Below are 11,485 nucleotides of genomic sequence, written 5' to 3' on the forward strand. Positions count from 1 at the left end.
TTCCTCTTACTTTCCTTCACTTGTATACAATTGTGAGAACTTGGGAAAGTTATTGAAATTCTGTGCGCATTTTAGAGATGAGGCCTTGTCAGAGGCTAGTTCCCAGATGCTTAATTTCTTACACTTTTTGTTTACTCAGACCTCTTCCTCTTACTGCTTGTCTTGATGATGGAAGTTAAAGTTTTGTTACTCCAGAAAAATCATTATGAAACTCTGGGAAAAGTATTTGTGTTCTACGTCATAGTCTTGTGAATTTAACTGTTTTCCCCATTTAATCTTTCTTTTCCCCATTCTCTGTGGGTGCAAACAGGTACTTGTATTTAATGTAACTCTGAAAACAAATGCGGAACACCATTAGTTGCTTTTCCAAGTAGTTTGTTTTCAGGGATAAAACTGAGTTACAGAATATGAAAACCCACAGCAACATTTCAATAGTATTTTCTAGCAATATGTTTTCTTAGTTGTTACAATCAAGGCAATGAGTTAACTATAGGGATCTTTTTAATGGGACAGAAGAGTTTGCGTTAAGGTATAGCTCATATATACAGAGCTATATGTTCCTACATAGGATTTCATGACAAGGTGTGTTATTCTTCCCATGCAGATTTTGTTCATCTAGACAGAAGAGGTGAAAGGGAAAGTAAGGGAACAGATTCATTACTTTCTATTGCCTGCTAGATGTCTGTCAGTGACATGTTAGCTTTCTGATGACTATCTTCCCGTTACACTCAACTTGATCGATGAAACAAGTACAAATCCTGGTATGTTCAATTTTGATTCTTGCAATCTAATGCGCTTCACAGACCCTGCTGAAATCCCAGCTGGTAGCTAGCCTGTTTAGAGTCTGACATGGATGTTAGAGCACTGATATTTTAAATAATGTGCTCTGTTATGGTTTAACTACTGGTGGCCTATATGTATTAGTACGGTAGCTGCCATGTGGAGAAAATAGGGGTTTGCTCTAATACAGCAGATCCTTCAAAGAGGAGTGCAGCAGATTCCTGTAATGAACAGTTCTTACTTGATTACTGGGGTGTGCCTTGCTGCCTGCTGTACAATCTGACCAGGTGGTTTTGTTCCCATTCAATTCAGAGAGGGATGCTTTAGCACAGTCAGTGTGACACAAGCACGGAGCCAGACTGCACCCTTCCATCAATATCCTGAGCAAGGAAGTTCTGCCTGTGTGTCTGCAGGACATTCCCAGCTTGAAGCCAGTACCAGTTTGTGTCTTGGGGAGTACCTGAGCTCAGTTGTGGTATTCTGTAAATGTGGCAATACACCCAGTTGCGAAGTGGCTTCTGCAGGACATTCCCAGCTTGAAGCCAGTACCAGTTTGTGTCTTGGGGAGTACCTGAGCTCAGTTGTGGTATTCTGTAAATGTGGCAATACACCCAGTTGCGAAGTGGCTTCTGCAGGACATTCCCAGCTTGAAGCCAGTACCAGTTTGTGTCTTGGGGAGTACCTGAGCTCAGTTGTGGTATTCTGTAAATGTGGCAATACACCCAGTTGCGAAGTGGCTCCAAAGCTATGCAGTTACGTTTATGTTGTGTTGCCTGTGAGCCACTCTAGCCTGTTGGGCCTATGCCAGGTAAGGGGTCCGTGAGTGTTGGCTTGTAGGTGGGACAATTTCTCTGTTCCCCCCACAACGGAAAAAAGGGTGCAGTCAAACACAAGATGCCTACTGAGGGAGGGTTTTTTTACTCCAATGAGTTTAAATCACTGTCGAGTAACTGGAGGTTTTAGCTCTTGTGTTCTATCAAGCAACTGTTTTCAAACACAGGAAACATACTGTGACAGCAGCTTTGTTAACCTAAGTTTTCTAAAAAGGAATAGAGTAGGGCTAGAGCAACAGCTACAAACACCACTGTAACTCCTGTCCCACCATCTGACCTAAAATGACTTGGAAAGGACAATCAGGGTTACAGAAGCACACCTCACAGGCTGTTATGGTTTGTATCAGGCACTTAGGTTTACTCTCTTGTGCAAAGAAGCTACTGGTAGTACAAGAGCACGAAGGAAGAGGCAAGGCAAAATTTGCAGTGGCACTACCATTTTAAGTAGATGGTTTTACCTATCTGTAAGTTACTGACTTTGTAATACATGCTTACATAGCTGCACAGTGTAGAGACCACAGAGTTCAGAAATCAGACTGTTAAAATCATCCATCCACAGGGGAAGGCAGTGAGATGAACTACCTCACTTGGCTACAAGAAACTTCTTTCTAGTCAGCAGGTTCTCGTCATAGGCCTATACTGGATTTAAGTAGAATAATTTCTGAACAGCACCTCCTAAATCAGAATCATAATAATATCTGCAAACATATTAGGAAGAAATGAAACATTCTCAGCTGTTTTTGTAGAGTTTACTGAAGTTTTTGAGGCAGCTTTTATTCAATGCTTGTTCATGAGCACCTGGGTAAAATTAGAGGCTGGAGGAAAGGGAGATGGATGAAGCCCTTGTTTGACAAAAAAAGTGTGATCTTTTGGTCACACAGACGTATATTTTTATTTTATTTTGTATTTATTTATATCCCTTTTATTTATCCATGTCCCTAACAATTCTGAGTCATACATAGATAATCTCATTCATCTATGATTTCATCTCTTGTTGCTTATTTCCCCTTCAGCAATGTCTAGGTATCAAAAGAAAGGCTCCAAAGCTCATCCAAACAAATATCCTGGCCAGAGACAATACAATTCAGCATTTAGATATTAGCCAGAAAAAGTGAGAGGGCTCGGTAACGCCAAGGCTGTGGCTGCCTTTACTGGTACTCGCAGCACTCTGATGTTATGACTTTATCCAACATCACGACTTTATCCGATCTTGGGCCATAACTCTGGGGGCTTGTTTTCTGTGTGAGCCTCTAGAGTGGCTGTTGAAACTGATCTGACCAAATCACACAAGAATCTACTGCAGGGTTCCAAGTGATGTCATTTGTTAGTTCGAAAGGCCTTCAAAGATATGTAAGGACCTCCCAGATCAATGCTGTAATATCTGTATAGTGTTCATGCCGGAGTTGAACGTTTCAGGAAATTAATCTTAAACTGTAACCATGGTTGTAGCTAGATGGTCTGCTAACGTGAACAAATTATAGTTGCCTATTTCATGGCACTCTTTACAGGTCCCCTGAACGATAATTGAAACTATTGTTCGTAGGGACAGCTTGCAAAGCTGGCTTTGGAAGGGAAGAAACTGAGTGGTTTTAAGATTTAGATGTGGATCAAGTGAAGCTTAGGGATCGGCGCCGACATCTCCCAAGCTCTTTGTACCGTTGTTTGGACATCTTAAACTCATGCAGTTGCCTCGGGGCCGGAGCGGGGGTCGTGCAGAATTGTGGCTTCGTTTGAGTAGCAGCCGGTAAATAGATGCTTTCCAGTTTTCGTTTCATGAATAGCTCCACGTGAAGCAAACGACCAGCCCCTCCGAACACCCAGTTCTGCTGCCGCTGGGGGGCTGTGCCGCCTTCCGCTGAGCTCGGCTGGGAGCACAGCGCCGGCGAGCCGGGCTGCAGCCGCGGCGGGACCTGCCCCCACCGATGTCCCTGTCACGGCAGGACGTGCTGAGCTGGCCGCCCCGCAGCTTCGGTGCACGCCGGCGGCCTGCGCCCCCGCATTTCAAGGCAGGCACGGCCATCCCTGCCGCGGGCATTCGGGATTTTGCGGGGCCGAGGCTGCCACGCTCCTGCAAGGGAGGCGGGGGGGCGCGGCCCCCTCACGGCTCCGGGGCCCGGCGGCAGGTGGCGCCGCGGGGAGGGGGCCGAGGGCCCCGCAGCGACACTCGGGCTCCCGTGGGGGGACGGGCCGTGCTCCAGCCCCGCCGGGCTGCGGGAGGGCGCAGCAGCCGCGCCCGAGGAGAGCGGTGCGGGGGCGGCTGCCCGGGCGGGTGGCGGTGCGGCAGCGCGCCCACAGCCGCGGCGAGCCCCAGCGGCCGGGGTGCCGGCCCGGCACGGCGGTGGCTCAGGCGGGAGCGCGGGCTTGGCCCGGGGCCGAGCGCGGTCGATCGCGGCCCCGGCGCTCCCGCCGCGGAGGAAGCGGAGCGCGGCCCGGCCGGGCTGGGCTGCGGGCGGGCACCGCTCCCGGGGCGAGCGCTGCGTGTCACCGCACCCGTCAGAAGCGGCGGTGCCTGCCCGCGGGGCCCGTCACCTGCCCGGGGGCTGCGGGGCGGCTGCTGCCGGCGGGGCTGGGGGCGGGCTGGCCGCCCGGGCAGTGAGGAACCGGGAAAAGGAGAAGTGGCGGGAGGGCAAGCGCAGTCACTGCGATGGGAAACGTGGGAATGCCCTGACTGCAGTCTTGGCAGCAATGACACGTAGCAGTCACTTTCTTACAAAACAGCACGGGGCAGTTATGGTTGTGCCATTCCTCTTGAAACATGTTTTCTGCGAAATTGCAGCCTCCGGGAAAGACGAGACTGCAAACTGGCTGTCCTTGCAAGGAGGCAGATACCTCACCGATGCTCTTACTACTTCCCTACTGGGAATTCTGGCAGCAGCTGTGGGCTGTGTATGAGGCAATTGCCCACCCATCTTCTGACTTCACCTATTTTTGTATTAGCTCTTGGGCCTCATAAAAATAAGCATTTTGTACGCATGCTTAACTGTAGGTATGACGAACTTCTAATTTCAGTGTTGCTACTGTTAAAAACACTTTCCCTTGAGAAGAAACGTGGGGCTAATTCATGACATTCATATATTAGACCACAACAGTAGTCATATCTACTGATACTGGACAGATGTTGAAGCATTAAAAATAGAATTGGTTGTATATATTGCCAACCTCCTTCATTTACCCCCTGGAGCTGGTCAAGCTTGTAAAAATTTGCATGTTTTCTCTTTTATAAGCCAAACTTGAAATGGAGAAAAGCAAAGAGAGACAGTGTAAAGGGGCATGGAAAACACCCACAGCTGAAACAGAAACTTCAGAAAGAATACAGAGCTCCAGATTTATTTTTTATTTTCCACATAGGTAGATGATTTACATGAGAGGCAAACACCAGCTCATAGGACCAAATCTGAAATGAGCTGAATTTACAAAACTTAGTCTCTGTCTTTTCCTTTTTCAGTAATCCATTCATTCCCTCAGCTCCTGTCTCATTCAGAAAAACAGATTAAACAAATAAACCTAGCTTGGAAACCTAAATTAAGTTTTGCTCAAATAGTAGCCACTGGAATTTGTGATCCTAGTTCTCCATAATAATAACAGTAGTAGTAGTAGTGTTATTATAATGATGCTATTATTACTGCATCACCTAGAAGCACTAAGTTGGGAACAATGCCCCCCAATGCTGGATGTTTTTCAAACATAAAAGAAAAGCCCAGCTACTGTCTGAAAGCTGTTCAGTTTGACTGAGAAGAGAAAACTGCAATGGATTGACACAAGCAGTCCTAGGAACACAAAGAAGCAATATTAGCCACCCCAAAAACAGTGGTCCTAGAGAGGAATTTGAGTCCAAGATGTCTCAAGATGAGGACAGGGATTAAGATCTCCGAGGAAGATCATGGCTGAGCATGGTGATGCTGACTATGTCAAAGGCAACAACTACAGAGGACTAGGGATCTGCCTACTTAAAAATTCTAGTCACAGCATTTTGAGAGTTGCACTGAGTTAGAAGTTAGGGGTTTAAGATGAAAATGGGAGCATCGGCAATCACACAAAATACTTTTTCAGTTATAGATGAAAGAAGGGCTGGTAATTATATTAGCAAGAAATTGGTTTGATTGTTTTTTAAAAAGATGAGAGTATTCTTGATTTGGGTGGAGAACAACACAAATGAAGTGCGAGGTTCCCGTTGCAGCTTGTGTGACATTTACAGCATATGCAAAGGCCAGAACTGTGCATCTTTTCCCACTGACACTTCCCTCAGCAGGAGTAAATACCTGCTTGGCATGTAAGGTAGCAATTTGCTAACTCTCCCAGCAGTATTTTCTCTGCTGATACAGCTTCCTTCTGCCGTTACAAAATGCAAAAGCTGTCCCCATTAGCTGGCAATGAACAGTGTTTGCGTGCTACTGGTAGGGAGAGAAGGGAAAGGCCCAGCATCCTGAAACAAATTAAATGACTGTGGACATTAGCTAAGTAAGGAGGGAACATCTGTTACTTCTAAAGGGGAAGTGGCCATCTTAATGGGTTGCAGCTTACTTTTTGCAAACGACCTGAAAGTAACATGAGGACTTTAATAATTTTCTTGGGTTTGGGGCTAGTTTCTCTTGCTTACATAAATGCAGATGTACCTGTTAAATTTTCCTAGTAGTAAGTTGCCTGTATCTATCAACCCCTAAGTCTGAGAAAGATATTTTTTTTGCAGCATAATAGTTGGGGGATGCTGGTTTTCCTTTCCAGCCTCACAAACCAAGACTCATAGTGGCTTTCATCATCTCCCTCCCTGATTACTACTGTTCCCTTTCTGCAGGCCTCAAGATCCCCTCCCCATATGTTGCTACAGAGATCCTATCTCTAATCTGGCACTGATACCTGTATTCCGCTAATTTACAGTTCACCACCCTACCACCCTGGAAAAGGATTTAGGCATGCAAGCACCTACAGAGGGGATCAGTGCATAAAGGGCTTAAATAGGATATTGTATTTTTGCAGGCTGTCAAAAAGGAGTACTGGCAAGTGCTCTAAATATACTAATATATTGGCCCTGCAATGCAACGCTCAGGCCAACGCTCATATCGCTATGGCTATCTTGCAAAGAGCTGTTACTTGGAGTGGCTGCTTGGGGAAAAGCTGCTGGTATGCCCCAGGCAGCAATGTGAGGGCACATGACATACAAACCCACAGTCCCCAAATGGTCACTTCATTCTTTACGATGGCTTTTATAGTGGTACTAGCTAAACATCTGACAGATTAATGCAAATAAAGGCACTGGGGCATTCATTAAATTACCAGCGACTAACTTGAGGCAAGATTCCCTAGCTACGTTTGCAACACAGGCTTTGCTGCCTGCCTCAGAGGCTGTGAAATGGCAGGGAAAGGGCTCACTTCTAGCTGCAGCAGAGACTCTAATCTTCAGAGGTTTCCTGTAAAGTGGTTGCAAAGTAATACTGGGTAACTGAGCAACAGTTAGTCCTCTGTAAGTGCTATGTCACTGCAACTCGTGTTGCTGTCCTTTACACATTTTTTCTATCGTTATTTGTTTTGGCTTGTAGCATTAGGTCTCTGTTGAGTTTTTAATTTATGCATATGAGATGGACAGCAATGCCCGTATTTACTTAACCATTTGCAGCCATATTACAGTGAGAATATTTCATGAATTCTTAACAACTGAGAGAAACTTTCATAATTTTGAGGCAGAGTATAGTTGCTGATGGTATACAGCGTTCTTTTTCTGTCCTCTCGGGGGGCTTGGCTCTAGCAAGTGTTTCTCATAGTTGCTTTGTCAGTCTTTGCTGATTATTTCCTTGCTGCTGTCTGGGCACGGTTAAGGTCTCAGAGGGCTTGTCTGAATTTGCCACCTGAAAACTGGCTTAAGCTAGTATCAGATTTGTCACAGATAAAAGGGAAGTGTGAGAAAAAGGCAGAGAAAGCGATAAAACCACAGCAGCAACTATCTTCATCAGCTGTTCATGGAAACGTGCCCAGCCTGGGTCATCCTGCAGAAATATTCACTTATGTCCTGGCTGCATGGGATTGCAGGGTAGAAACCTCTTTGGTCTGTGAGGGCGGTATTGACAACTGCATTTTGTCTTGGTTAATTGCAGAGAGATGACGGCAGTTGCTGTGTCCCAGTTCTTCCCTATGCCATTTCTGCACCCAGGAAAATTCCACCTGAATTTTCTCAGTGCTCTCCGTCATTCAAAGAGAAACCGTACAGAGCCACAGTGCAGACCCTGGACTTTTGCATGGTCCAGTCTAACTCACAGGAGTGTAAAAAGACAAAACCAGCATCAGAAGCATCTACACTTTACTTCAAAGGTGACTTGACCAAAAATGTCTCTGCAACCCATTTGTCCCGAAGGTCGTAAAATTCATGGTGAATCATATTTGCATATTTTCTGATCTTAACACCAGTTGACCTACAAGTACTAAACAAAATCAATCAAAGACTTATTTGCAGGGCACTTTGCTTTGTAAATTCTTTGCAGAATTATAAAGCATCAGTTCCAAGGGACGAGGTGCTCCCCTTTGGCTGGCTTTTCCTTCGTTCCTCCCTCTAGGATAACGCTTAGACAGGTAGGTGAGTATTTGTGGGGGGAGTGAGGTTTTTTGGCCATTTCCCTCATTTCCGAACAGTGCAAATGAAATATAGAGTCAAATGGAGGTATGTTTTACAGGATGAAAGTACATCATTTGACCCACACATGCTGAAATACTACAATAGAACAGCTCATAAATTTCCTTCATCATAGAATTTAAAATAAAAATCATTAAGCAGGAGGAGAGAATTCTACACGAGGGGACCAAAATAGTTTGTTTGGGCAATACAGAGGTGGCTACAGTGCTGATCTATTTGTAGTGACTGGGGAGGTTGGAGCTGAAACATGTTATGTGAGACATGCACTGCACCGTTTGGAGCTTGGAGCGAAGCCCTTGTGCCTCTCCCTGTACTTGCAGTGGGCACAAGCGCTTGCAAAATTAGCAAAAAGATTGTGGGAGCTGGGAATTTTCAGGAATCTTGCAGAGCTGGGGAGCAGGACAAGTGGGTGAGTGAAGGGGTGACAGCAACAGTTGTTAGGAAAGGATGGACGGAGAGAAATCGGTGGTATTTGGGTGGGCAGAGATACACCAGTCAGCCAAGCAGAAGAGAACCAGCAGAAAGAGACGGAAGGGGGCTAGTGGAGGTGCAGGATGGGGCTAGAAAGCATTTATAAGCTTTCAGCAAGTCTCTCAACACTTTTCCACTCTACTGTAATTAATTTTGCTGCTACTCTGGGCTGGTTTGTATGTGGTGAATATAAATGAGACTAGCAGGTGGCTAAGGTCTATAAGAAATGCAAAAACAAATGTGTGGTCTAGGACAAATTACTCTCGTTTGCGTCTGTGGAACTGACACTGTTGTACACAGACATGAGGATCTTGATCCTGACAATGCTTATAACCGTTAGAATCTTAATGTATGCTCCTAACTTCCTTTGAGCATATATAGCTATGTGTTTGAGGTGTCAGGAATTACACCTCGCTATGATTTCTGAAAAGAACTAATTGAAAGTTGAAAAAATTAGAAGAGTCAACATTAATTCATGAAGAACACTCCAAAACAGAGCTGGATCCTGAGAAAAAGTGCAGTAACAAGACCCCAACATTATTTCTTGTTTGTTCAAAATAGCTTGTGTTTCACAGGCAGCTTTTTGTTTCTTTTTCTGTTTCTAATTTGGTTTAACTCACCATCTGAGGACTAAAAGGCAGAAAATCTCCACCCAGTGGAGAAAACCTTACAAGACTGAAAAGAGGAAGACGTATTGTGCAAGCGGGGTGTTCTTCCCCTGGGACATGCGAGATGGTGAACAGGCAGAGTAGCATTTTAATTGTAGGTTTAAACTTAGGAAAACTTGGGTTTCATTTGCCCGTGTGCACGCTTTGCAAGTATGTACCAGGGAAGGAAGGAGGATTAGATGAGACCCAGCACATATCAAGGTCTTACTTGAATATATTGTCTGAATATGTCCAGGTGCCATGCCCCTTCCAAAGCCCCTTTCAGTTTCCAAAATCAAGATGAGGCCAATGGAAACCAGAGCAGCCTAGCACCTTGGAGGGTCAGGGTCCTTAACTGTAAGACTAATTACAGTGAACTGGAGATCAAGGATATCAATGAATTGATTAACTGCTTATTTCAGATGACTACATATGGGAAGACAGATAAAATGTTATGTAAGAAGGGAAGGAAAACATGCTGAGCTGAGGCCGTAAGTGAGACCAACTTTTCTCTTCAGTCACTGAATTTAAATTCCAGTTGCTTCCATTAGTTGAAACAGTTATTTTAATAATCCAACAACTTTTTTCTTGCCATCAGCAGATCATTTTTCATTTGAGTAGGGAATCTGTGGAACTGGATGGAAGGACAGATCAGACATCTGCCCGCTTTGTAAGCTCAGGTACGGCACGAGTTCCACGGTGTCGCACAGACTGTGGTCCTGCCTCTGCTGGTGGTGTCAGGAACGCTAGAGGTTCTGGCCTCTTTTGCAGTTATCTCTGCAGACAGCTGTAATGGGAGAGCCACTTGCAGTGGTTAGATCCCACTGAAAGTGCGCGTGGTTCTGAAGGGTGCCCAGAGACCCTGGCGAGCATGGGCAGTGGCAGAGCTCCGCTAGATGAAGCACCATAGCTCCTTTACTCTGGCACCCAGAAAACCAGGAGCTTGGTAAAGATGGGAGCAAGAGTTTTGTGGCAACTGACCCTCGTCAATGAAATACGGTCTTCAAGTCTTCAAGTCCTGCCTTCAACCATTCACTGCCATTCCCCTTGCACTGCTTCCCCCCCCACAGAAGCAACTTTGAGATGTCCCTGCCTTTCAGAAAACCTTGCTGGTGCTGCTGCAGCAGGGTCATGGCACCAGGTAGCATTGCCTGAACTGCAGAATACCACATGCAGTTTCTCAAACAAAGGTGAGAGGACACCCTTTTTTTTTTTCCCAGGGCAGGCCCTTTGGAGTCAGCAGTTTGACAACAAAAGGAACAGTTTATTGTGAAAGTGACCCCTTCCCCCACCCCCAAGAGAGAAAATCCCCAGACACACAGAAGGAGGAACTTTTTGGCAAGAGGCCCAGCCGAAAGCAATGGTTGGGGTGCAAGCAGTGGCATTTGGCCACAAAAGAGGAATGTTGTTTAAGCTCACCTGTAGCCTGTTGCCCTGGCATTCTCCTCTGGGTGAATAAAGAGCCCTGCATGTCCTGCCTGGTAGGCTGTGATGGTGTCACATCCAGAACTGTCAATGAATTTAGCACAGCATGGGGTTTATATCTAATGCACATGTTGTAAAAGATGTTTTATTAAGAAAAGGTCTGCTCTGCGTCTAAGGTGGCTGACCAGTGAAACCACTGATTTTCTGTAGTGGTTTCTATAGAATTCTATAGATTCTATAGACCAGGCAAGCATTTGGAGGAAGGGCTTTACTCTTTTACCACTCAAGAAGACAGTGACATTTACTTAAAACAGTACTGCCGACATCCTTTTGTGCTTTGCTGAAGAGTAGGGAGGTCTCAAGCTGGTTTGTTTCTTATGTTTGTATTTCAGTGCTATCTGTTTCACTCATGTATCCTAGATTGTAAAAAACCTTCATATTCATACCATGACTGATAATGCATGGCTTGCTATTTTAGTAAGATTTAATATAACAAACCTTTGAAAGAAACTGAGAAGCTCTTACCTGCTTATGCTTTTTTATGGTTTAGGAAAACAGTGATTTATTAACAAGCACGGAAATCCTTTTCATGAGTTCAAGGTGACAAAAAAACCCCGGTGCAAGTGGGCTGAGTAAGGAAAGTTCCCTAGAGTTTTAAGAACAAATGTGGCAATGTTTAAAAAATGAATGTATAAATTAAAATACACCCT

Source organism: Falco rusticolus, chromosome 2 (genome assembly GCF_015220075.1).
Source record: "Falco rusticolus isolate bFalRus1 chromosome 2, bFalRus1.pri, whole genome shotgun sequence".
Taxonomy (NCBI): Eukaryota; Metazoa; Chordata; class Aves; order Falconiformes; family Falconidae; genus Falco; species Falco rusticolus.